The sequence below is a fragment of the Chiloscyllium plagiosum genome, unplaced genomic scaffold, assembly GCF_037043375.1.
Source record: "Chiloscyllium plagiosum isolate Xiang-an unplaced genomic scaffold, Cpla_swu_hap1 HiC_scaffold_10, whole genome shotgun sequence".
Lineage (NCBI taxonomy): Eukaryota > Metazoa > Chordata > Chondrichthyes > Orectolobiformes > Hemiscylliidae > Chiloscyllium > Chiloscyllium plagiosum.
Window position 1 is genome coordinate 35,439,035 of NW_028270148.1, and position 24,915 is coordinate 35,463,949.

The window sequence follows — 24,915 nt, forward strand, 5'->3', positions numbered from 1 at the left end:
AAATCTAAATTATTTTGGTTGAAATGAGTGTATTCTTAGACCTTTTTTTTTAATATCTGAAAAGCACTTGCAATCTCAAATCTGTTCTACAATATAATTTATAAGCAACTCATTTGCATTTGGTTAAATTGAATATGAACAGTGAGGGTTGAAATACTGAATTTTGACCATATTGAGTTGGTGAAGATGAGCTTTTCAAGAGAGCTAAGAAGAAAGCTCACTGAGGGTATGCTCCTGGGTTGATAAATTGATAAGTTCATCCAGACCTGTAACACCCCAGGCTTGACCATTGTACAGAGTTGGCCAATCTCGAGCAGCTCAGTGGGGTTTTAGCAATGGGGACAAGATAGGGGACAAGAATGAGGTAATTGCTATTGTGCAGGAGCACCTGCTGGAAAGTGCCAACAGTGTTGGGTAAAGATACGACCTGGCTCAGTTGTAGTACTTCATCAGGAATGAGGCTTGGAAGCTCAGGGGTGGAGAGATAAATGGGAGGTGGGTGGAGCTGGGGATAAGGTAGCTGAGAGTGCAATAGGTGGATGGAGGGGGGTGAAGGTGATAGGTTAGAGAGGAGGGTGGAGCGGATAGGTGGGAAGGAAGACTGACAGGTGGGACAGGTCACGAGGACGGTGCTGAGCTGGAAGGTTAGAACTAGGGGAAGGTGGGGGGAGGGGAACTGAGGAAACTGGTGAAGTCCACATTGATGCCATGGGGTTGAAGGGTCCCGAGGCAGAAGATGAAGTATTCCTCCGCCAGGCATCGGGTTTTACAGGAGTGGCAATGGAGGCGGCCCAGGACCTGCATGTCTTCGGCAGAGTGGGATGGGGAGTTGAAATGTCGGCCACGAGACGGTGGGGTTGATTCGTGTGCGGGTGTCCCAGAGATGAGTGCATCGGTACCACCTCGTGCTCCCACGAGGAGGTTGAACAGTTCATCAACTTCACCAACACATTCCATCCCGACCTTAAATTCACCTAGATAATCTCTGACACCTCCCTCCCCTTCCTGGACCTCTCCATCTGCATCAACGATGACCAACTCAACACTGACATTTTTTTTTACAAACCCAACTCCCACGGCTACTTGGATTACACCTCTTCCCATCCTACCTCCTACAAAACTGCTATTCCCATATTCCCAATTCCTCCACCTCTGCCGCATCTGCTCCCAGGAGGACCAGTTCCACCACAGAACACACCAGATGGCCTCCTTCTTTAAAGAGCGCAATTGGCCCTCCCATGCGGTTGATGATGCCCTCATCCACGTCCTGCACCTCCGCCCTCGAATCCCCACCCCCCTCCAATCGCAACAAGGACAGAACCCCCCACCCTCCCTCCCCGGTCTTCACCTTCCACCACACCAACCTTTGCATAAATTGCATCATCCACCGACATTTCCGACACATCCAAACGGACCCCACCACAAGGGATATATTTCCCTCCCCACTCCTATCCCCTTTTCACAAAGACCGTTCCCTCCGCAACTACTTGGTCAGTCCACTTTCCCCAACAACCCACTCTCCCCTCCTGGCACCTTCCCCTGCCACCGCAAGAATTGTCAAGCCTGTGCCCACTCCCCCTTCTGCACCTCCGTCCAAGGCCCCAAAGGAGCCTTCCACATCCATCAAAGCTTCACCTGCACTTCTACACACATTTATTGTATCCATTGCTCCTGATGCGGTCTCCTCTACATTGGGGAGACCGGATGCCTTCTCATAGAGTGCTTCAGCGAACATCTCTGGGACACCCGCACTAATCAACCCCACCTCCCCGTGGCCAAACATTTCAACTTCCCGTACCGCTCTGCCGAGGGCATGCAGGCCCTGGGTCTCCTCCATCACCACTCCCTCACCACCTAACGCCTTGAGGAAGAACACCTCATCTTCTGCCTCGGGACCCTTCAACCCCATGGCATCAATGTGGACTTCACCAGGTTCTTCATTCCCCCTCCAACCCCCCCCCCCAACCTTAAGTTCCAACCTTCCAGCTCAGCACCGTCCTCATGACTTGTCCCGCTTGTCAATCTTCCTTTCCAAATGCTGTTGGATGCGAATCTTATCAGATTCGTTGGATCAGTTGGAGAGACAGATAGAAGCAATGAGGAATTTGCAATAGCAACAGTATGTCATGGATGGCAGTTATAGGAAGGGGGGAAAGTCTCAGATACAGTCACATAGATGGGTTAACTCCAGGAAGGGTGAGAGAGGTCGGCACCTAGGGCAGGAGTCTTTTGTGGATATACCCATTTCAAACAGGCATGCTGTTTTGGAAAATGTAGGGAGTGATGGATTCTCAGGGGAACGTAGCACGAACAGCCAAGTTTCTGGTATTGAGACTGGCTGTAATGCAACGAGGGGTACGTCGGCTTCCAAGAAATCAATTCTTTTAGGGGATTCTGCAGTCAGAGGTACAGACCGACATTTCTGTGGCCAGCAGAGAAAAAGCAGAATGGTGTGTTGTTTCCCTGGTGCCAGGATCAAGAATGTCTCAGAGAGGGTGAAGAATGTTCTCATGGGGGAGATGGGGCCAGCAGGAGGTCGTTGTCCACATTGGAACCAACGACATTGGAAGGGAAAAGGTTGAGACTTACAGAGAGTTGGGAAGAAATTTAAAAAGGAGATCCTCAAGGGTAGTAATATCTGGATTACTCCCAGTGCTACGAGCTAGTGAGGGCAGGAATAGGAAGATAGAGCAGATGAATGCATGGCTGAGGAGCTGGTGTATGGGAGAAGAATTCATATTTTTGGATCATTGGAATCTCTTTTGGGGTAGAAGTGACCTGTACAAGAAGGACGGATTGCACCTAAATTGGAAGGGGACTAATATACTGGCAGGGAAATTTGCTGGAACTGCTCGGGAGGATTTAAACTAGTAAGGTGGTGGGGTGGGACCCAGGGAGTCAAAGAGTCAGGGCAGGCAGGGACAAGGTAGAACTAATAAATTAAACTGCATTTATTTCAATGTGAGAGGCCTAGGGAAGGGAGATGAACTCAGGGCATGGTTAGGAACATGGGACTGGGATATCATAGCAATTACAGAAACATGGCTCAGGGATGGGCAGGACTGGTAGCTTCATGTTCCAGGATACAACTGCTACAGGAAGGATAGAAAGGGAGGCAAGAGAGGAGGGGGGGGTGGCATTTTTCATAAGGGATAGCATTACAGATGTGCTGAGGGAGGATATTCCCGGAAATACATCCAGGGAAGTTATTCGGGTGGAACTGAGAAATAAGAAAGGGATGATCACCTTATTGGGATCGTATTATAGACCCCCTAATAGTCAGAGGGAAATTGAAAAACAAACTTGTAAGGAGATCTCAGCAATCTATAAAAATAATAGGGTGGTTATTGCAGGGAATTTTAACTTTCCAAACATAGACTGAGACTGCCACAGTGTTAAAGGTTTAGATGGAGAGGAATTTGTGAAGTGTGTACAAGACAATTTTCTGATTCAGTATGTGGATGTACCTACTAGAGAAGGTGCAAAACTTGACTTACTCTTGGGAAATAATGCAGGGCAGGTGACTGAGGTGTCAGTAGGAGAGCACTTTGGGGCCAGCGACCATAATTCTATTAGATTTAAAATAATGATGGAAAAGGATACACCAGATCTAAAAGTTGAAGTTCTAAATTGGAGAAGGGCCAATTTTGACGGTATTAGGCAAGAACTTTTGAAAGCTGATTGGAGGCAGATGTTCACAGGTAAAGAGACGGCTGGAAATGGGAAACCTTCAGAAATGAGATAACAAGAATCCAGAGAAAGTATATTCCAGTTAGGGTGAAAGGGAAAGCTGGTAGGTATAGGGAATGCTGGATGACTAAAGAAATTGAGGGTTTGCTTAAGAAAAAGAAGGAAGCATATGTCAGGTATAGACAGGATAGATCAAGTGAATCCTTAGAAGAGTATAAAGGAAGTAGGAATATACTTAAGAGGGAAATCAGGAGGGCAAAACGGGGACATGAGATAGCTTTGGCAAATAGAATTAAGGAGAATCCAAAGGGTTTTTACAAATATATTAAGGACAAAAGGGTAACTAGGGAGAGAATAAGGCCCCTCAAAGATCAGTAAGGCAGCCTTTATGTGGAGCCACAGAAAATGGGGGAGATACTAAATGAATATTTTGCATCAGTATTTGCTGTGGAAAAGGATATGGAAGATATAGACTGTAGGGAAATAGATGGTGACATCTTGCAAAATGTCCAAATTACAGAGGAGGAGGTGCTGGATGTCTTGAATCGGTTAAAAGTGGATAAATCCCCAGGATCTGATCAGGTATACCCTAGAACTCTGTGGGAAGTTGAGAAGTGATTGCTGGGCCTCTTGTTAAGATATTTGTATTATCAATAGTCACAGGTGAGGTGCCAGAAGACTGGGGATTGGCTAACGTGGTGCCACTGTTTAAGAAGGGCGGTAAAGACAAGCCAGGGAACTATAGACCGGTGAGCCTGCCCTCGGTGGTGGTCAAGTTGTTGGTGGGAATCCTGAGGGACAGGATGTATATGTATTTGGAAAGACAAGGACTGATTCCGGATAGTCAACATGGCTTTGTGCGTGGGAAGTCATGTCTCACATGGATTGAGTTTTTTGAAGAAGTAACAAAGAAGATTGATGAGGGCAGAGCAGTAGATGTGATCTATATGGACTTCAGTAAGGCGTTTGATAAAGTTCCACATGGGAGACTGATTTGCAAGGTTAGATCTCATGGAATACAGGGAGAACTAGCCATTTGGATACAGAACTGGCTCAAAGGTAGAAGACAGAGGGTGGTGGTGGAGGGTTGTTTTTCAGACTGGAGGCCTGTGACCAGTGGAGTGCCACAAGGATCGGTGCTGGGCCCTCTACCTTTTGTCATTTACATAAATGATTTGGATGCGAGCATAAGAGGTACAATTAGTAAGTTTGCAGATGACATCAAAATTGGAGATGTATTGGACAGCGAAGAGGATTACCTCAGATTACAACAGGATCTTGACCAGATGGGCCAATGGGCTGAGAAGTGGCAGACAGAGTTTAATTCAGATAAATGCGAGGTGCTGCATTTTGGGAAAGTAAATCTTAGCAGGACTTATACACTTAATGGTAAGGTCCTAGGGAGTGTGGCTGAACAAAGAGACCTTGGAGTGCAGGTTCATAGCTCCTTGAAAGTGGAGTCGCGTGTAGATAGGATAGTGAAGAAGGCGTTTGGTATGCTTTCTTTTATTGGTCAGAGTATTGAGTACAGGGGTTGGGAGGTCATGTTGCGGCTGTACAGGACATTGGTTAGGCCACTGTTGGAATATTGCATGCAATTCTGGTCTCCTTCCTATCAGAAAGATGTTGTGAAACTTGAAAGGATTCAGAAAAGATTTACAAGGATGTTGCTGGGGTTGGAGGATCTGAGCTACAGGGAGAGGCTGAACAGGCTGGGGCTGTTTTCCCTGGAGCGTCGGAGGCTGAGGGGTGACCTTATAGAGGTTTACAAAATTATGAGGGGCATGGATAGGGTAAATAGGCAAAGTCTTTTCCCTGGGGTCATGGAGTCCTGAACTAGAGGTCATCGGTTTAGGGTGAGAGGGGAAAGATATAAAAGAGACCTAAGGGGCAACTTTTTCACGCAGAGGGTGGTGCCTGTATGGAATGAGCTGCCAGAGGATGTGGTGGAGGCTGGTACAATTGCAACATTTAAGAGGCATTTGGATGGGTATATGAATAGGAGGGGTTTGGAGGGATATGGGCCGGGTGCTGGCAGGTGGGACTAGATTGGGTTGGGATACCTGGTCGGCATGGACTGGTTGGACCGAAGGGTCTCTTTCCATGCTGTACATCTCTATGACTCTGTCTGCTCCACCCTCCTCTCTGACTTGTCAGCCTCACACCCCACCTCCAACCACCTATTGCACTCTCAGTTACCTTCTCCTCAGCCCCACCCATTTATCACTCCACCCCCGAGGCTTCTAGCCTCATTCCTGATGAAGGGCTTTTGCCCACAACATCGATTTTCGTGCTGTTCAGATGCTACCTGACCTGCTGTGCTTTTCCAGTACCACTCTGATCTTGACTCTAATCTCCACCATCTGCAATCCTTACTTTCACTCAGTTGTAGTCCCACCAATAGTGAATAGCTTTCAGAGAATCACTCATTAAGAAATACAGTGCAAAAATGACTAATTGGAAGCAGCTCAAGACTACACTTTACTTCAGTCAGAAGAAAACTAAAGAAAATTGGAAAGGATAAAAGCATAATATTCTGTCACGAAATGGAACAGTAACTGCTGTAAAAGAGAGATTCTCATCCTTGATAACCTAATGCTATTGGTAAAGGAACATTACTTTGATGCACTTCCTGTACCAATGATTAAACATTTTCTTTTGTGTATACACAAGTTAAAAATAGCTGATTACAATGTTTTAATCAGTTAAACAGGTTTTAATATCTGTGATAGCTTTAAGACACTAGAGTTAGTAATCAGGGAGATAAATGCTATCAGAGATAAAGAGTAATATCTTTAATCTCTTTTTACAGGCTTTGTACCTATAACAAAGAATTTAATATTCAAGTTTGATTTTATTTTAAAATTCTTAATCAGTTTTATTTTAAGCTAGTGAAAACTAAACAGTGAGAATATAATTTTAAGGAAACTATGCTGCCTCATGAATTTAAGCAGAATTTTTTTTTCAATAAGCAATCCAGTCCTGTGCGTCTTCCTCGATGAAATGATCTGTCTAGTCTAGTCTAGTATCAGTCAGATTAGTATCACTTAAAGCTGTGACGATTAAAATAGATAGAGTGCAGGTTTTCTAGATGATCTACTGTGGATTATTCCTCAATAGACCTGCAACAACAGCATCACAATCATCGACCTGTTTGTGTGAATGGTAAACAGAACAACAATGCATTAAGTATTGATGTCTGTATTAAATGTTGCTGGCTCAAAAAATGAACCAATAATAGAATAAAGCTCCATGCCACATAACAATCTTTAAATAAATTGTCATTAGAAAGTGATTTCAAAGCCATTATCCAATGCTGTGAATATACCAACCCTATGTGGACTGGAGCAGTTCGAGAAGTTGGCTCACCATCACTATGTCAAGACAAATTAGGGATTGGTAATAAACGTTGACCAAGGCAGCAATATCGTCACCGCAGGAAAGAATTTTGGAGTATGGTTGTTAGCTGCAAGCTGTAGTGGAAGGCACGTGGTGAATTTTATGGAGTCCACAAGAACAAGAAATGTAGGCATGCAGGGTGAATAAGTGTGACCCAAAATTCTACTTTTGCTATAGCAGATTGAGATTTAATCTGCAGTGTATCAGCCCTCACCCCAGCCATTTGTGAGTTAATATGTATCATAAATTTGCATGCCATGAAAGGCCCTGAGCTTAATATGTCTTTTAAGTTCAAGTCAGCGGACAACAGGAATCTTGTGGCACCTAGTTTATGTTCGTTTAATGGATACATGCAGCAGTAAGCTTTGTGTAGTTAAATCTGAGGTGACTAGATTTCCTTGTTGAATGCTGTGGCATGAGGGAGGTGAGCTGGTCAGTGTGCCTCAACAACACTCTGCCATTATCAGCTAATTTGCATGACTGGTTAGCACGTTTAACCATTGGCTAGCTAAACCACACAGGATTGTAGCAGATCCCTGATCGGTGGTGAATTGGTAATCAGAGAAAGCAGCATTGTGCTGAACTTTGGCCTCCATAACCTTTTGTTTTGGAAGGAGAACCTGTCTTAAATCCTGTGTTGTCCAGGTTATACATGTTGGTATTTGTGGGCGGCACGGCGGCACGGTGGCACAGTGGTTAGCACTGCCGCCTCAGGCGACTGACTGTGTGGAGTTTGCACGTTCTCCCCGTGTCTGCGTGGGTTTCCTCCGGGTGCTCCGGTTTCCTCCCACAGTCCAAAGATGTGCAGGTCAGGTGAATTGGTCATGCTAAATTGCCCGTAGTGTTAGGTAAGGGGTATGGGTGGGTTGCGCTTCGGCGGGTCGGTGTGGACTTGTTGGGCCGAAAGGCCTGTTTCCACACTGTAATGTAAACTAAACTAAAAGACTGGACTTGACTGAGTTGTAAACATACTAATTATTATGCACTTAAACAACCAATTCAAAATGAACCAATTAAAAATATCAAATGTAAATATTTTCTGGAGGCTTTGGGACCAGAAACAGGCAAGTCAGGGATGAGGGCTGGTGAGTGTATAGTTTGAATGGTTGGAGTTCAGGAGCATTGAAGAGGTTAAAATAGGATGATGGTATCATTGAGGAGTGGTGTGGTAAGAACCTAGAATATGGTTGGGAATGGTGGGAACCGACAGTCAAAGTAAGAAACTGAGTGGTTTAAAAGGTGTGGTCAATACATACTGTACAAATTCCATTTTAGGATGTTGGCAGCTGAAGCTCTTTAAATGTTTTGATTTCACCAATAACATGGGGTGGCATGGTGGCTCAGTGGTTAGCACTGCTGCCAAACAGCACCAGGGACCCAGGTTCGATTCCAGCCTTGGGCGACTGTCTGTGTGGAGTTTGCGCATTCTCCCCCTGTCATTTGCACATTTCCTTCAGGTGCTCAGGTTTCCTCCCACAGTCCAAAGATGTGCAGGTCAGGTGAATTGGCCATTCTAAATTGCCCATAGTGTTAGGTGCATTAGTCAGAGGGCAATGGGTCTGGGTGGGTTACTCTTCAGAAGGTCGGAGTGGACCTGTTAGGCCGAAGGGCCTGTTTCCACACTGTAGGGAATTTAATCAAACATTTTAATTATCCTCACATTGAGTAATCTTGGACAGTCTCCTTTACAACATACAAAAGGGAGGGCCAGCTGAGCTTGCAAATTCAGCCATGTCCTACATAATGGTAAGTACATCACTGGACATTAACATGTACATTCCGTAAAGGGTAAACAAGGAGACACAAACTGCTTCTTCCACAAGAAAAGGAAAAGTCCGTAACACCCATTTTACCATCAGTGGATGCCAACCACGAGGCTGATCAGTACATCAAGATCTTTGATTAAGCTAGTTTCACAAATAACAATGATGTCCACATGAATAAAGTAAAACCAGTATAATAAGACATAATTACAAGTAAAATTTAACTTTAAAAGAGCACCAATAAAGAGCAAACCTTTCTGATCTCAAAATGTTTTAATGGAAAGTGTGTTGTGCCGACAAATTCTGCCCATGATCCACAGCCTCCTTCGCTCTCCAGGAGGTTCTTTTATAACCCACCTGTAACTGTATTGTTGGGAATTGCTAGTGGTTGTTGAGCTTCCCTGCCACAGAATCAAGTGTCTCCCATCCACTTCTGGCACTTCAAAGTTTAATTGTAACCTTGTGGGAAATTGAGAAAAAAGCAAAAGAGTGAAAGTGATGCTCACTTGTGGTTCAGCAGTCAGGAATAGTTTGCTACTGAAAACATGTCATCCATTAGTTTTCATTTTCATTTTATTTAGCATTCTATTTCCACCTATATGTTCAAAAGAGTTGATTATTGATGTCAGAATTTAAATCATATAACCAGATTGTGAGGACTGTTCTGGTGCAGTGGTAAGGCCCATATCTCAGAATGAGAAGGCCTAGGTTCAAGTCCCATCTGCTCCAGAGATGTGTAATAACATCTCTGAAGATTAGATTAGATTCCCTACAGTATGGAAACAGGCCCTTCGGCCCAACAAGTCCACACCGACCTTCCGAAGAGTGATCCACCCAGACCCACTCCCCATATTTACCCCTGACTAATGCACTTTGCAGTATGGGCAATTTAACACGGCCAATTCACCTCACCTGCGCATTTTTGGACTGTGGGAGGAAGCCAGAGCACCCGGAGGAAACCCACACAGACACAGGTAGAATGTGCAAATTCTGCACAGACAGTTGCCCGAGGCTGGAATCGAACCTGAGTCCCTGGTGCTGTGAGGAGGCAGAGCTAACCACTGAGCCACTGTGCCGCCCCAGAAAGAAGACTTGGCAGATATCCGAAGTGAACGAACTCCTTTCTTGATTTGAAACTCAAGAAGTTGAACTTCAGTCAGCCTGACGTGATTTGAACACGCAACCTTCTGATCTGGAGTCAGACACACTACTGTTGCGCCACAAGTCCACTAACAGATTGATTAGAAAATATATAAACCAGATAATGAGGGCTCTTGTGGTGCAGTCCCTACCTTTGTGTCAGAGACCCAACTTCAAGTACACCTGCTGTGGAGGTGGGTTACAACATGTTTGAATGGGTTGATTGGAAAATATCCAGAACGAAATCTCTATTGAGGTACTAAGGTACAGTTGCAATATTGTTCTGTATATGTGGCATCACCCCTCTAAATTCATTACAGACATTATCAAAATTGAACACTGACAATATTTGGTTAGCCGTGTGGAATTATACCAACAAGAGCCTTTTCTAAAGTTGGAATAATTTTTGAGACTGGAGATGTGAGGCATTTTGTCATGCAGAGTCGTGAACTCCCCAAATATAATTGTAGTTAAGATAATTGGCTTCTTTATAAGTGGCTGGGCGAGCTTTTTGCTGAGAATGGAAGTTAGAGTAATAAGCAGAAGCAATGAATAAACTACTTCTGACAGGTTGTGGGGTATATTTTCCATGCAGGACAGAATGCTAGGGTTGAATCGTGAAAACTGGAAGTTGTTCAATATTCTGGACATAAAACATAGAAACAGGCGCAGAAGTAGGCCATTCAATCCTTTGAGCCTGTTCTGCTATTCAATGTGTCCATCGTTGATCATGCAACTCAGTAGCCTGTTCCCACTTTCTCCCCATATTCTTTGATCCTTTTCATCCTATGAACTATATCTTCATCTTTATTGAAAGCCTTCAATGTTTTGGCCTGAGCAGTTTTCCGAGAATTCCACAGGCTCAGTATTCTCTTGGTGAAGAAATTCCTCCTAATCTCTATCCTAAGAGGCCTTTATCCATAGAGAAAGTGAGGACTGCAGATGCTGGAGATCAGAGTCAAAAAATGTGGTGCTGGAAAAGCATCGCAGGTCAGGCAGCATCAGGATGAAGGGCTCATGCCCAAAACTCAGCTTCTCCTGCTCCTCGGATACTGCCTGATTTGTGCTTTTCCAGCACTACACCTTAGACCCTTATCCTCTGGTTTTAGACTTTCTGATCACTGAGAACATCGATCCTGCATCTACCCTGTCTAATCTTGTTAGATCTTTATAGGTGATTTAGTGTTAGATCTTTATAGGTGATTTCATGATCCAGTGATTTCCCCTTCATTCTTCTAAACTGTAGTGAAAATAATTTCAACCAATCCATTCTTGCTCTCTGTACTTCAGTCCTACCACTCCAGGAATCAGTCTTAAATCATATTTGCTGTCCCTCAATCGGCAGAGCATCCTTCCTCAGATAAAGAGACCAAAACTACATATAGTCCTCCAGGTGTAGTCTTACCAATGGCCTGTACAGTTGCAGGAAGATAGCCTTGCTCCTGTACTCAAATGCTTTTGCTGTGAAGACCAATATACCAGTCTGCTACACCTGCATACTCACTTTCAATGGCTGGTCTATTAGGATACCCAGGTCTTATTGCATCTCCCCTTTTCCTAATTTATTACCATTCAGATAATATTCTGCCTGCCTGTTTCTAGTACCAAACTGGATAACCTTATATTTATCCACATTATTCTCCATCTGCCCATTTGCCCATTTATTTAACCTGTCTAATCACACTGAAACGTCTCTGCATGCTGTCTCCTCTCAGCTTACTCTCCCACAGCTTTGTGTCATCCGCAAACTTAAAGATATAACTTATAGTTTCCTCATCTAAATCAGTCATATATATCATGAATAGCTGGGAACCAAGCACTGTTTCCTGCAGTACCCCACCAGTCACTGCCTGCCATTCATTTAAAAAAAGTCCCATTTATTCTTACTGTTTGTTTCCTGTCTGCCGATCAATTCTCAAACCACTTCAGAACACGAACTCCAATCCCATGTGCTTTAGTTTTGTATGCTAATCTCTCATGTGGGACCTTATCAAAAGCCTTCTGAAAATCCAAGTGAACTACATCCACTCACTCCCCTTGATCAACTCGACTAGTTGCATCTTCAAAAATCTCCAGCAGATTTGTCAAGCACAACTTCCCCTACATAAATCCATTCTGACTCTGTTTGATCTTGTCGCTATCTTTCAAGTACTCTGCCATTACACCTTTTATAATCAAATCTAGCATTTTTCCCTCAATCATTGCCAAGTTAACATATCTATAAATAGTTGGGTTACATTAGCAACCTTCCTATCGATAGGAGCTGTTCCAGAGTCTATAAAAATTTAAAAGATGACCTCTGCTGCTTCGAGGATCACTTCCTGAAATACTCTGGATGAGGTTTTTCAGGCCTTGGGAATTTATCTGCCTTTAATCCCATTAGTTTCCCCAACAACATTTCCATAAAAATATTAATGTCTTTCAATTCCTCCTTCCCATTAGGCTTTATAGTCCCCCATGTTTTTGGGATGTTATTTGAATCTTCCTTCGTCAAGACTGACTAAAAGTATGTATTTAATTGTTCTGCCGTCTTTTGTTCCCCAATCAAAATTCCCCTATTTCTGATAGTAGGGGCCCTATATTTGATTTTACCAATCTTTCTCTCCGCAATGCATGCTGTTTTTACGAGATTGAATGGTTGGGTTACAGACCTAATGCAATCATTTAGATATGCTATGTGTAACAAGTGAGCATGTTAGTTGATTCACTTCTTTTTAAGCTTGATGTACTTCTCTTTGCAAGATATTGAGTGTGTTTTAAGAATGATAGCATTTGCTCCATTTGAGTAAGCAATTTAATTGCTGGTATCATTAAAATTATCATGTTTTCTACCCCCATCAGCAAACAGACTATGTGGCCTCATTATGTTTCAATGTCATGGAAATGTTCATTAATTTAATCTTAGACTGCTTATAACTGGGAATAGTGTGAATTGTTTTAGATCACGCCAACTCTAAGAAGCGTTTGTGTTTATCCAGAGGCAGATCCCTACTTGGAAAATCTGAGCAAAGTGAAATTTACTCATTCAAGGTGTTTTGCTCCTGCCAGATTCCTATCTGATGCTGACCTTGGATTTATACAATAACTTTCTACTTTACGACAGTGATCCCTTTCTACACCACATTTCTAGTCAAAAGGTTGTCTCACTGGCCTCAATGTTAAGACATGTTTCTGAGAGCTCTGCTGCCCATAAAAATGCAACATTTTGCAGATGAATGAGGTTAGCGATAAATAACCACTGATTATTAACACCCAGTACACAGAATTATGTCTTGTGGAAGCAATATTTCTCAACAATTTTCTTTTCTCGGTATGAGGTTGAAATGTATTATTCACCAGTGCAAAATATTTAAATATTCTAACATGCTCATGCAACCTTAAACATCAGAAATCAATGTCAGGGAAAAAGCTGTTTAAAAAATAAAAGAACGAATCAGCATGTTGCAGACTAATTACATGTTTACTTTTCCAAGTTATCCAAATGCACATAATCAACAATTTCATTTTAGATCATTTCACTCCGAAATCATTTATGAGATTTTTTCCTTATTTTGCTTCACAGTAATTTGTGCATCCCATTTCAATATTGCTGTTTAACAAACAACATGAGACAATGCGACAAACAGATTTAAGAAAAATATTTTTCCTACTTTATTTATAGGAAATGTTAGTAGTATAGTGCATGTTATCTAGAACAATAGAAAGTTTCTGTTTTGGGGTGACAGGAAAGTGTATCTTGGTGTCTGAATTATGGGACTAAGAACACAGTTATTTTATTTGCTATTGCTGTAGTGAGTTATCTTTACGTTGTAAAGGATTAAGATTGTTATAAGGCTATGTTATAATGTCTCTGGCTGCTTGGCTTTGAGTGGATTTATGTTAATGTTTCAATTGCAGCAAAATGAGAACCATATTATCTAATGATCAGTCCACTAGAGATAGCATTCAACTTGAATAGTTTAGTTACGAGCTCTCACCTCTCCTGTTTGCTTGGTAAGTAACGACATCGGCCAGTCCAATATTGAGAATACAGAGTAGGAAGATCCCAGGTCTGTGCTGTATTGGCTTGTCTTGGCAGATTCTATATTATTGAAGGAAGCATTTTTTTTTAAGTAACTTGCCAAAATGATCATTACTTTACATGAGCCAAAATTATTTACTTAATTATGGGATCACAGCTAACTCCTGTTTTTCCCTAGTGTTCTGAAGATAACACATTCTAAGAGTGTAGTGGCAAAGGGCAGAACATTTAATAAGCTTATTTTCTTTCTGGCTTATAGGTATAAAGGGCAACTGTTGCACACTTATAGCACCTTGGCCAAAATTGGTTGACGTCGTATAGACCTCAACACTGAGACCATCTTGGTTTGTATATCTAAATTGCACATTGAATAGTGCACTAACCAACATATAAAGCACTTCGGTAATCTCGAGATTACTTCCCATTGCCATGTGTTAGAAAGAGTACAAATAGTAGATAAGGATGGCTTGGAGCGTGATGCAAACGGGAAGGGTTCTCAGATATTGAGACCATTTCTAAGCAGGTGATAGGAGTTGAAAAGGGACAGTATATACTTCAAGAAAGTCTCCCTGTGAGGACCTTGGTTCCAGTTCACTAATGTTACTGAGAAGGGTTTAAAAGTTCGTAAAAGGTTGCGGATGGACACCAGCATATAAAAGTGAAAAAAAGTAAAATGTACAGTTGAGTTGGATAGCTCTTGAAAAGATTTGAGTAGATTAAGAAGGACTAAAGAAATACAAGCACAGGTTTAGAATGCATGTATGTAAATGCATAAAATATGGTAAATAATGTTGTTGAACTGAAAGAATAAACAGCCTCATGGAATATGACATTATGTCAATATTGAGAACATGGTTTAAAAGTGACAAAAACTTGATTTTTAAGGAAATGAAGTGTTCAGAAAAGGTAGAGAAAGAAAAAAGGAAGTGAACTGACAGTACTAATTAGGAAAAGTACTAAGGGCCTGAAAAACAAGCTCAATAGCATGAAATCTGGACGAATAGCACAAGAGGTCCAGCAGGACCTATCTCAACATCAGGAACAACTGCAGCATCTTTTACTGAGTTCCGAGCATCAGAGCAAGATTCTCACTTGGCAACAGTGAGTTCCCTGTAAAGAGGATTATGGCTTGTTAGTGACCTCATGAACTGCAATTTTCCCCTTATTAATATGTAGCTTTCTATTGTGCAATCTGCATGGAGCAAACTAGATATCAAGAAATCTTGACATGACAGAGCGGGTACCTGGTGAGTTTAGTTTGCCATGACCGCCTTGTTGGTCACCAGGCAATGGCAGTTCAGGGCATGATTCATTGGTGCTGGCTGCATGCAACACTTGTCTACAGACACTACCATCCAGTAATTTCCAACCTCATAGTATCCTCAAGACACATCTCTAATCCACTTACAGGACATTAAGGAAGTGCAGATCTGCATTTCCAGGCACATCAGCACCAGGACTGAAAAGCAATTGCTCTATGTGCAGGGCTGGGCACCAACCTCACTGATTGGACCAGGTTGCATCTCTTAGCACTTACTCACTTGACACCTAATCGTATGCTTGCAACATCTATGCATCACCTTGCCTTGCCATACCAGCCTAGCACTTAAGCCAGAGTCGAAAGGCTGTCAGTGCTGCTGTATTGTCATGGCACAGACACACACTGTATAAGTAGGAATCAGTCCAGGTGGGGTCATCTTGCTGTTCAACACAGTGAGACATTAGTCTCACAACTATAGGATGTGCCAGAACAAAAGGTGATCCCAGAAGATGTTTCAAGTACAGATTTGATACATTTCAATAGGTGCAAAAGACAGAGAAAACAAAGCTAGTGCTCCTTGGATGGCAAGCAGATGCAGAGCATGATGAGACAAAAAGAGAGAGGGTAAGATGCAGGTCAGTTGAATTCTTCAAGTGAAAACCAGACCAAATACAATAGGATGAGTTACAAGCGAGATGTTAATTTGACCCTGACCAGTTTGTGGGTATCCAAAAAAGGTTCACAACATTTTTAGTAACAGCAGACTGGTCAGTTTGTCATCTATGATAGATAAGGTTTTTGAAATCAAAATGTCGGTGAAAACGATCAAGAAGGCAATGGACAGCTTTGACCTGTTTAATTAGAGCCAGTTTGGATTTGTAATTGAGTATCATGTGATATTCATCTCCTTAAGTATTTTGACAACATAACATTGATTAAGGGAATTCATAGATAATTTCTATGTGGCTTTTAATAAAGTTAACATCTGTTCTCCTATTCCACATACTTTAATTTCATTGTTCAAAAAAAAATTACTTCAGAGTAAAAGGTGGGGCTTCATAAACAGTGTCTTGAGAACCAAAGCAGGAGGATAAACTGAACACTTAGTTATGATCCAACCAAGCTTTATAGAGTATTGTTTTCTGGTGTGAATCTTCTGGTACACAGCAGGAGGCAAGAAGGAGGATGGACAAGAGGCCAAAGTTTGTTTTCTGACAGCGGAATAAATGTTTATAATTAAGTTCACCAACCTTTTAAAAAAAAACCTTCCAATAGCCAGAGTGAAAAGGCTTATTTGTATTTCATTAAAAAGCCAGTTGGTAGAATTAAGTGCCCTTTCCTTATTAGATTCTCCCTAATGTATGGGCAAGGTGGAGTGAAGGCAGCACTAGGGAAACAGGATCCTAGATTAAATTGTCCTTTTTGGAGTGAACGAGATTATGGGTGATCAAATAGAAGCGTGCAAAACTATAACAGCTTTAAATTGAGTAGTCAATAAAAATCTATTCCTGTTAACTGATGGAAGAAACATGAAAGGACACAGATTAAGGCTATGGAGGATATGCAGGAGGATGTCTGGAAGAAGAGTTTTATGCAGTGACTGGTAATGATCAGAGATCATTGTCCATAAGGTTTGTAGAATAGTAGATAATTAAAGATTTCAAAAAGAAATCAGACGGGCTGTTCAATTAAACAACAAGTGCTGGAAAAACTTAGTAGATTTGGCAACATCTGTGGAGAGAGAAACAGACAATGTTTCAACTCTAATGACTCAACTTGAAATGTCAACTCTGTTTCTCTGTCCACAAATATTGTCAGACCTGCTGAGTTTCTCCAGCATTTTCTGTTTTATTTCAAATCTCCAGCAACTGCATTATGTTGTTTTTATTTGGAGAGGCTCTTAATGGAAATGAATTTGCTGGGGAATAGGATTAACTGAATTGCTGTACAGAAAGTTGTCATTGATGGGCTGAATGGTCACCTTCTGCACTGCACTGACTCAATATTATGGGTTTCAGAAAAAAAGTCACTTTTACTGTCTTTTGTCTCTTTATTTTCCCCTTTCATTGGTGAACACTTCTTCACACTCATTTTCTTTTGCTTCTGTCTTACCAACAAACATAAATCTCTAATCCCATTCAACCACAGTACCTTTGAAAGCAACACAACAAACGGCAAAACCTGCTTTGTGAACATGTCTTAATCTAGTTTGAAATCCAGAAAATTTACCTATGAAAGGCTAGGTCACAGAATAAGAGTAACTATGGAAGTCTTGAGATGCCTGCAGGGTCTTAAGCATTTTAATAAAGAGAGTATTTCGGTTTTATAACAAATATACTCGAAACACAAGAAGCTGCTTCACTCTTTGATTTGCAGTGATGGCATAAAATTGAATAAAAGACTTTAAAGGAATTATGCATGTAAGTCATAGAAACCTAATTTGTGAGTGCAGAAACCAACAGAAAAGCTAGCCCATACCTGAACTATTCATAGATATAAAGCAAAAGAAGGCTATTATAATTATATAGAAATTTGGTCAGATTGCATTTGGAATAATGTGTTCAATTGTAGGAACTCAACCTTGTGAAAGATACACAGGCCTTCAGGGAGTACCAATAATAATGCACCATGATGATAACTTGAGATGAAAGCACTTAGCTATTACGAGGAATAGGTAAACTTGGGTTATATTCTTCAGATATGAGGCATTAAGAGCTAATCTGATTGTGGTAAAAGGATTTAATAACATAAACATTCTTTCTTCTAGTCAGGGGAACAGGGCGACATAATCTTTAAATTAGAACTAAGTCAGTTAGAGCTGAAACCACAAAGATTTCTTTTATACAGTGGCTGTGAAAATATAGTATGCGTCATCCCAGGAGGTTGTAAATGCAGAATCAAATATTGTATTTAAAAGAGAAGCTGATGCTTATTTAGCAGTAAAGTTGTAAGGGATATGAAAAAATGGTAAATGCAATTAGATGGGTAAAGAACAATAAAGAACTACCATTACTGACAAAATGGCAGAGTGCTCTAAATGGGCCAAAATTACTTGCTTTATAAATTGATATACTTAATTATTATACTTAATATTCAAGTGATAAACAATTGTGGATTTCTTCATTTCCTTCTGTGCAATCTTGAAGATCCTCACCCATGTCAGCACCTAACCTCATCCAGACTCATACCTTCATCTTTAAAATAATCACTTTTGTTCTTTCCCATTAATTACCCATGCATGCCTTTCACACATTTTTATGAAACCTACCTCTTGCCCTTTTCATCTCTCTCACTACTTGATTTTTGAGAACAGTTTTGTGTCCCATATCTGAGGAAGGATGTACTGGTCCTGCAGCATATTCAGAGGAGGTTCATGGGAATGCTACCAGGAATGAAAAGCTTAACACGTTTGAGGATTCTGGGTCTATGCTCAATGAGTTTAGAAGGATGAGGAGGGGTCTAGTTGAAGCATACAGCATACTGAGGAAGGGCTTATGCCAAAAACGTCGATTCTCCTGTTCCCTGGATGCTGCCTGACCTGCTGTGCTGTTCCAGCAACACATTTTCAGTATACTGAGTGGCCTGGACAGAGTAGATGTTGGGAAGATGTTTCCATTGGTAGGAGATACTACAAGACCACAAGCTTAGAGTAAAGGGAAGATCATTTAAAACTGAGATACGGAGAAACTTCTTCAGCCAGAGATTGGCGAATCTATGGAATTCATTGCCACAGAAGGCTGTGGAGGCGAGGTCATTGAATATACTTAAGATTAAGATAGATAGATAGATTCTTGAGTATCAAGGGGATCATGGGTTATGGGAAAAAGTCGGAGAATGGGGGTGAGAAACTTATTAGCCATGATTGAATGGCAGAGCAGATGCGAAGGGCTGAATGGCTTAATTTCTGCTCCTATGTCTTACAGTCTTATGGTCTTATAGTTGTACAGCACAGAAACAGACTCTTCAGGCTAATACTTCCATGCCTACCAGTTATCTTAAATGAATCTGGTCCCATTTGCCAGCATTTGGCCCATATCCCTCTAAGCCCTTCCTAGTCATGTACCTATCCAAATGCCTCTTAAATGTTGTAGTTGTACCAGTCTTCATTACTTCCTGTGGCAGCTCATTTCACATATGAACCACCCTCTATGTGAAAAAGATGCCCCTCATGTCCCTTTTAAATCTTGCTCCTATCACCTGAAACCTATGTCTCTAGTTTTGGACTCCCCTGCCCTGGGAAAAAGACTTTGGCTGTTGACCCTAACCATGCCCCTCATGATTTTATAAACCTCTATAAGGTCACCCCTCAGCCTCCCCCATAGCTCAAACCCTCTAGCCCCAACAACATCCTTGTAAATCTTTTCTGAACCCTTTCAAGCTTAACAACATCTTTCCTATAGCAGGGAGACCAGAATTGAATGCATTAATCCAAAAGTTGCCTAACCAATGTCCTGTACAGCCACAACATGGCATCCCAACTCCTATACTCTATGCAGTGACCAATAAAGGCAAGGGTACCAAATGCCGCCTTCGCTATCCAGTTCACAGGCAACTCCACCTTCAAGGAACTATGAACCTGCACCCTAAGGTCTCTTTGTTCAGCAACGCACCCCAGGATTCCCCCCATTAAGCGTATAAGTCCTGCTTGAATTGCCTTATCAAAATGCAACACCTAAATAAACCTCCATCTGCCATTATGGTGGTGCATTTTCCACCTTGGAACCCTTCTGCTCCTACTTATCCAAACAATTATTTTCCATATATATGCTAGCAGTATGAAATTCCATCTCTCTGTTACGTCTCTCAATCCCACTATCTTCCTCAACAACACAAATGTCTGTGCTGTCAGCCTGTCTGTCAAAAGTAAGTAAACAAGAGCCACAATTCTTATTGAACCACTAATAAAGTATCGTTGATAGTTATATAATAAAGATTAATGAACTCTAATAAGATAAAGTTCTTATAAGGATTAACTATTATTTTCTAACAATGAGTATGAGATTGTCCTGTCACCATTTATAACTAGTTTGCGGACAACACAAAAATAGAAAAAAGTGAGGTTGTGAGAGGGATACAAACAGTTTACAGAGAGATATCGACAGGTTAAGTAAATGGGTGAAAAGTTGACACGAGGAGTATAATGTGGGAAAACGTGAAGTTGCTCATTTTGGAAGGGAGAACAAAAGGACAGTAGTATTTAAATGAAGTAAAACTGCTATACAATAGGACTCTGGGAACTTGTGCATGAAACACAGAAAGGCAACAAACAAGGGCAGCAGGTAAACAAGAAAGCGAAAGGAATATTGGCCCTTATTTCAAGGGGGTTGGAGTAGAAGAGGAAGGAAGTCTTACTGCCACTGTACAAAGTGCTGTTGAGACCACATCTGTTTGGTCCCCTTGTTTAAGGCAAGATATTCTTCCATTGGATGCGGTTCAGAGACTAAGATGACCTGTACAAGAAGGACGGATCGCACCTAAATTGGAAGGGGACTAATATACTGGCAGGGAGATTTGCTAGAGCTGCTCAGGAGGATTTAAACTAATAAGGGGAGGGGATGGGACCCAGGGAGATAGTGAGGAAAGAGATCAATCTGAGACTGGTACAGTTGAGAACAGAAGTGAATCAAACAGTCAGGGCAGGCAGGGACAAGGTAGGACTAATAAATTAAACTGCATTTATTTCAATGCAAGGGGCCTAACAGGGAAGGCAGATGAACTCAGGGCATGGTTAAGAACATGGGACTGGGATAACATAGCAATTACAGAAACATGACTCAGGGATGGGCAGGACTGGCAGCTTAATGTTCCAGGATACAAATGCTACAGGAAAGATAGAAAGGGAGGCAAGAAGGGAGGGAGGAGTGGCGTTTTTGATAAGGGACAGCATTACAGCTCTGCTGAGGGAGGATATTCCTGGAAATACATCCAGGGAAGTTATTTGGGTGGAACTGAGAAATAAGAAAGGGATAATAACCTTATTGGGATTGTATTATAGACCCTCTAATAGTCAGAGGGAAATTGAGAAACAAACTTGTAAGGAGATCTCAGCTATCTGTAAGAATAATAGGGTTGTTATGGTAGGGGATTTTAACTTTCCAAACATAGACTGGGACTGCCATAGTGTTAAGGGTTTACATGGAGAGGGATTTCTTAAGTGTGTACAAGACAATTTTCTGATTCATTTGTGCATGTACCTACTAGAGAAGGTGCAAACCCTGACCTACCTTTGGGAAATAAGGCAGGGTAGATGAATCAGGTGTCACTTTGGGGCCAGCGACCATAATTCCATTAGATTTAAAATAATGATGGAAAAGGATCTAAAAGTTGAAGTTCTAAATTGGAGAAAGGCTAATTTTGACTGTATTAGGCAAGAACTTTCAAAAGCTGATTGGGGGCAGATGTTCGTAGGTAAAGGGACGGCTGGAAAATGGGAAGCCTTCAGAAATGAGATAACTAGAATCCACAGAATGTATATTCCTATTAGGGTGAAAGGAAAAGCTAGTAGGTACAGGGAATGCTGGATGACTAAAGAAATTGAGGGTTTGCTTCAGAAAAAGAAGGAAGCATATGTAAGGTATAGACAGGATAGATCGAGTGAATCCTTAGAAGAGTATAAAGACAGTAGGAGTATACTTAAGAGGGAAATCAGGAGGGCAAAAAGGGGACATGAGAGAGCTTTGGCAAATAGAATTAAGGAGAATTCAAAGGGTTTTCACAAATACATTAAGGACAAAAGGGTAACTAGGGAGAGAATAGGGCCCCTCAAAGATCAGCAAGGCAACCTTTGTGTGGAGCCGCAGAAAATGGGGGAGATACTAAATGAGTATTTTGCATCAGTATTTATGTGGAAAAGGATATGGAAGATATAGACTGTAGGGAAATAGATGGTGACATCTTGAAAAATGTCCAGATTACAGAGGAGGAAGTGCTGGATGTCTTGAAATGGGTAAAGGTGGATAAATCCCCAGGACCTGATCAGGTGAACTCTGTGGGAAGCGAGAGAAGTGATTACTGGGACTCTTGCTGATATATTTGTATCATCATTTGTATCATAGTCACAGGTGAGGTGCCGGAAGACTGGAGGTTGGCTAACGTGGTGCCACTGTTTAAGAAGGGTGGTAAGGACAAGCCAGGGAACTATAGACCGGTGAGCCTGACCTCAGTGGTGGGCAAGTTGTTGGAGGGAATCCTGAGGGACAGGATGTACATGTATTTAGAAAGACAAGGACTGATTTGGGATGGTCAACATGGCTTTATGCGTGGGAAGTCATGTCTCACAAACTTGATTGAAGGAATAACAAAGAGGATTGATAAGGGCAGAACGTTAGATGTGATCTATATGGACTTCAGTAAGGCGTTCGACAAGGTTCCACATGGGAGACTGGTTAGCAAGGTTAGATCTCACGGAATACAGGGAGAACTAGCCATTTGGATACAGAACTGGCTCAAAGGTAGAAGACAGAGGGTGGTGGTGGAGGGTTGTTTTTCAGACTAGAGGCCTGTGATCAGTGGCGTGCCACAAGGATCGTTGCTGGGTCCTCTACTTTTTGTCATTTACATAAATGATTTGGATGTGAGCATAAGAGGTACAGTTAGTAAGTTTGCAGGTGACACCAAAATTGGAGATGTAGGGGAAAGCGAAGAGGGTTACCTCAGATTACAACAGGATGTTGATCATATGGGCCAATGGGCTGAGAAGTGGCAGATGGAGTTTAATTCAGATAAATGGTGATGCTGCATTTTGTGAAAGCAAATCTTAGCAGGACTTATGCACTTAATGCCAAGGTCCTAGGGAGTTTGCTGAACAAAGAGACCTTGGAGTGCAGGTTCATAGCTTCTTGTAAGTGGAGTTGCAGATAGATAGGCTAGTGAAGAAGTCGTTTGGTATGCTTTTTTTTATGGGTCAGAGTATTGAGTACAGAAGCTGGGAGGTCATGCTGTGGCTGTACAGGACATTGGTTAGGCCACTGTTGGAATATTGTGTGCAATTCTGGTCTCCTTCCTCTCGGAAAGATGTTGTGAAACTTGAAAGGGTTCAGAAAAGATTTACAAGGATGTTGCCAGGGTTGGAGGATTTGAGTTATAGGGAGAGGCTGAACAGGCTGGGGCTGTTTTTCCTGGAGCGTCGGATGTTGAGGGGTGACCTTATAGAGGTTTACAAAATCATGAGGGACATGGATAGGATAAATAGACAAAGTATTTTCCCTGGTGTGGGGGAGTCCAGAATTAGAGGGCATAGGTTTCGGGTGAGAGGGGAAAGATATAAAAGAGACCTAAGGGGCAACTTTTCTCACAGAGGGAGGTACGTGTATGGAAAGAGCTGCCAGAGGAAATGGTGGAGGCTGGTACAATTGCAACATCTAAAAGGCATCTGGATGGGTATATGAATAGGAGGGGTTTGGAGGGATATGGGCCGGGTGCTGGCAGGTGCGATTAGATTGGGCTGGGATATCTGGTCAGCATGGACGGATTGGACCGAAGGGCCTGTTTCAATGCTGTACATCTCTATGACTCTGTGAACGTTCTCCAATGTATGCGTCAAAAAGCTCAAAGCTAACTTCACTCCCTTGTCACTCACTCTATTATCCTCCATGGCCACTCTCTGAGCCTGCACAAAACTTCTACATTGATTGAAATTCTATTTTTGTATCCTTTGACCATTTCTGCAATACTGTTTCTATCTGTCTATTCGCCAGCTCCACTGTAAATCTATAACTATGTAAGGTTTTCTTCCCATACCTTTTTTATCTCTTGATTGTAGCCATTTGGGGATTATTCTACTCTAAAATTTCTAAAACTATCATTTCAACTATTCTTGCTATTCATCCTAGTTTATTCCTCCACAAGTTAGTGTTCATTTATCTCTGTATTAATTGACACATTTGTTGCATTATTTCTGGTAATATCTCAGCGTATCCTTAACTATTGACCAACTCCACTGAATGAACAGCAACTAATTGAATTTGTGTGATGCCTTTAACAAAAGGACTGAACAGGAGCATTGTGGAAATTTTCAATCTTGTTTCACAAAGCAGATATTGAGCCAGATAACCAAAAGCTTGGTCTCAAAGGTAGATTTTAAGAAGCATCTTAAAAGAGGGAAGAAAAGAGGAAGATAAAGATATAAATCCAGAGCTTAGGAGCTAGGCAGTTGGGTCATGCATCAATATCAGGGTGATTAAAATCAGGAATGCTTCAGGAGGTCAGCGATTTCAGCGGGAGGGCACAGCACGGCCGTGGAGGGATTTGGGGAAAAAAATGTAAAGTTGAGACATTGTGTGATTTTGTGTCAAGTGAGAATCAGTGAACATAAGTGGTGGGTTGGAGGTCAGGTGTATTTGGGGTCTGGGGAAGGTGGAAGAATAACAGTTCCAGATTTCCAAAGCTGGAAGAACAGTGCCTCATTTTCTGCCTGGGAACTCTGCAGCCTTCTGGACTTAATATTGATTTCAACAACTTTACGGCTTAACCATCTTCTCCTATTTCCCTATCCCAGTCAACACACACCAGGTCTTGTGATCACTTGGGCTGCTACCACACACAACCCATTGTCAGCCCTCACTAGTCCCCATTAGGAGCTTGTCATTCTTCTAGGCTGACATTTATCCACTGCTTTGTCTGTCCTACAGTTTTTTTTTCTC

General features: G+C 41.9%; 1 protein-coding gene across 2 annotated transcripts in view; it reads left to right on the top strand.

The window, feature by feature from the left end:
- Nucleotides 1-24,915, top strand: part of camkmt (calmodulin-lysine N-methyltransferase) — a 385,974-nt gene that overhangs the window by 312,700 nt on the left and 48,359 nt on the right. The window lies entirely within an intron of this gene.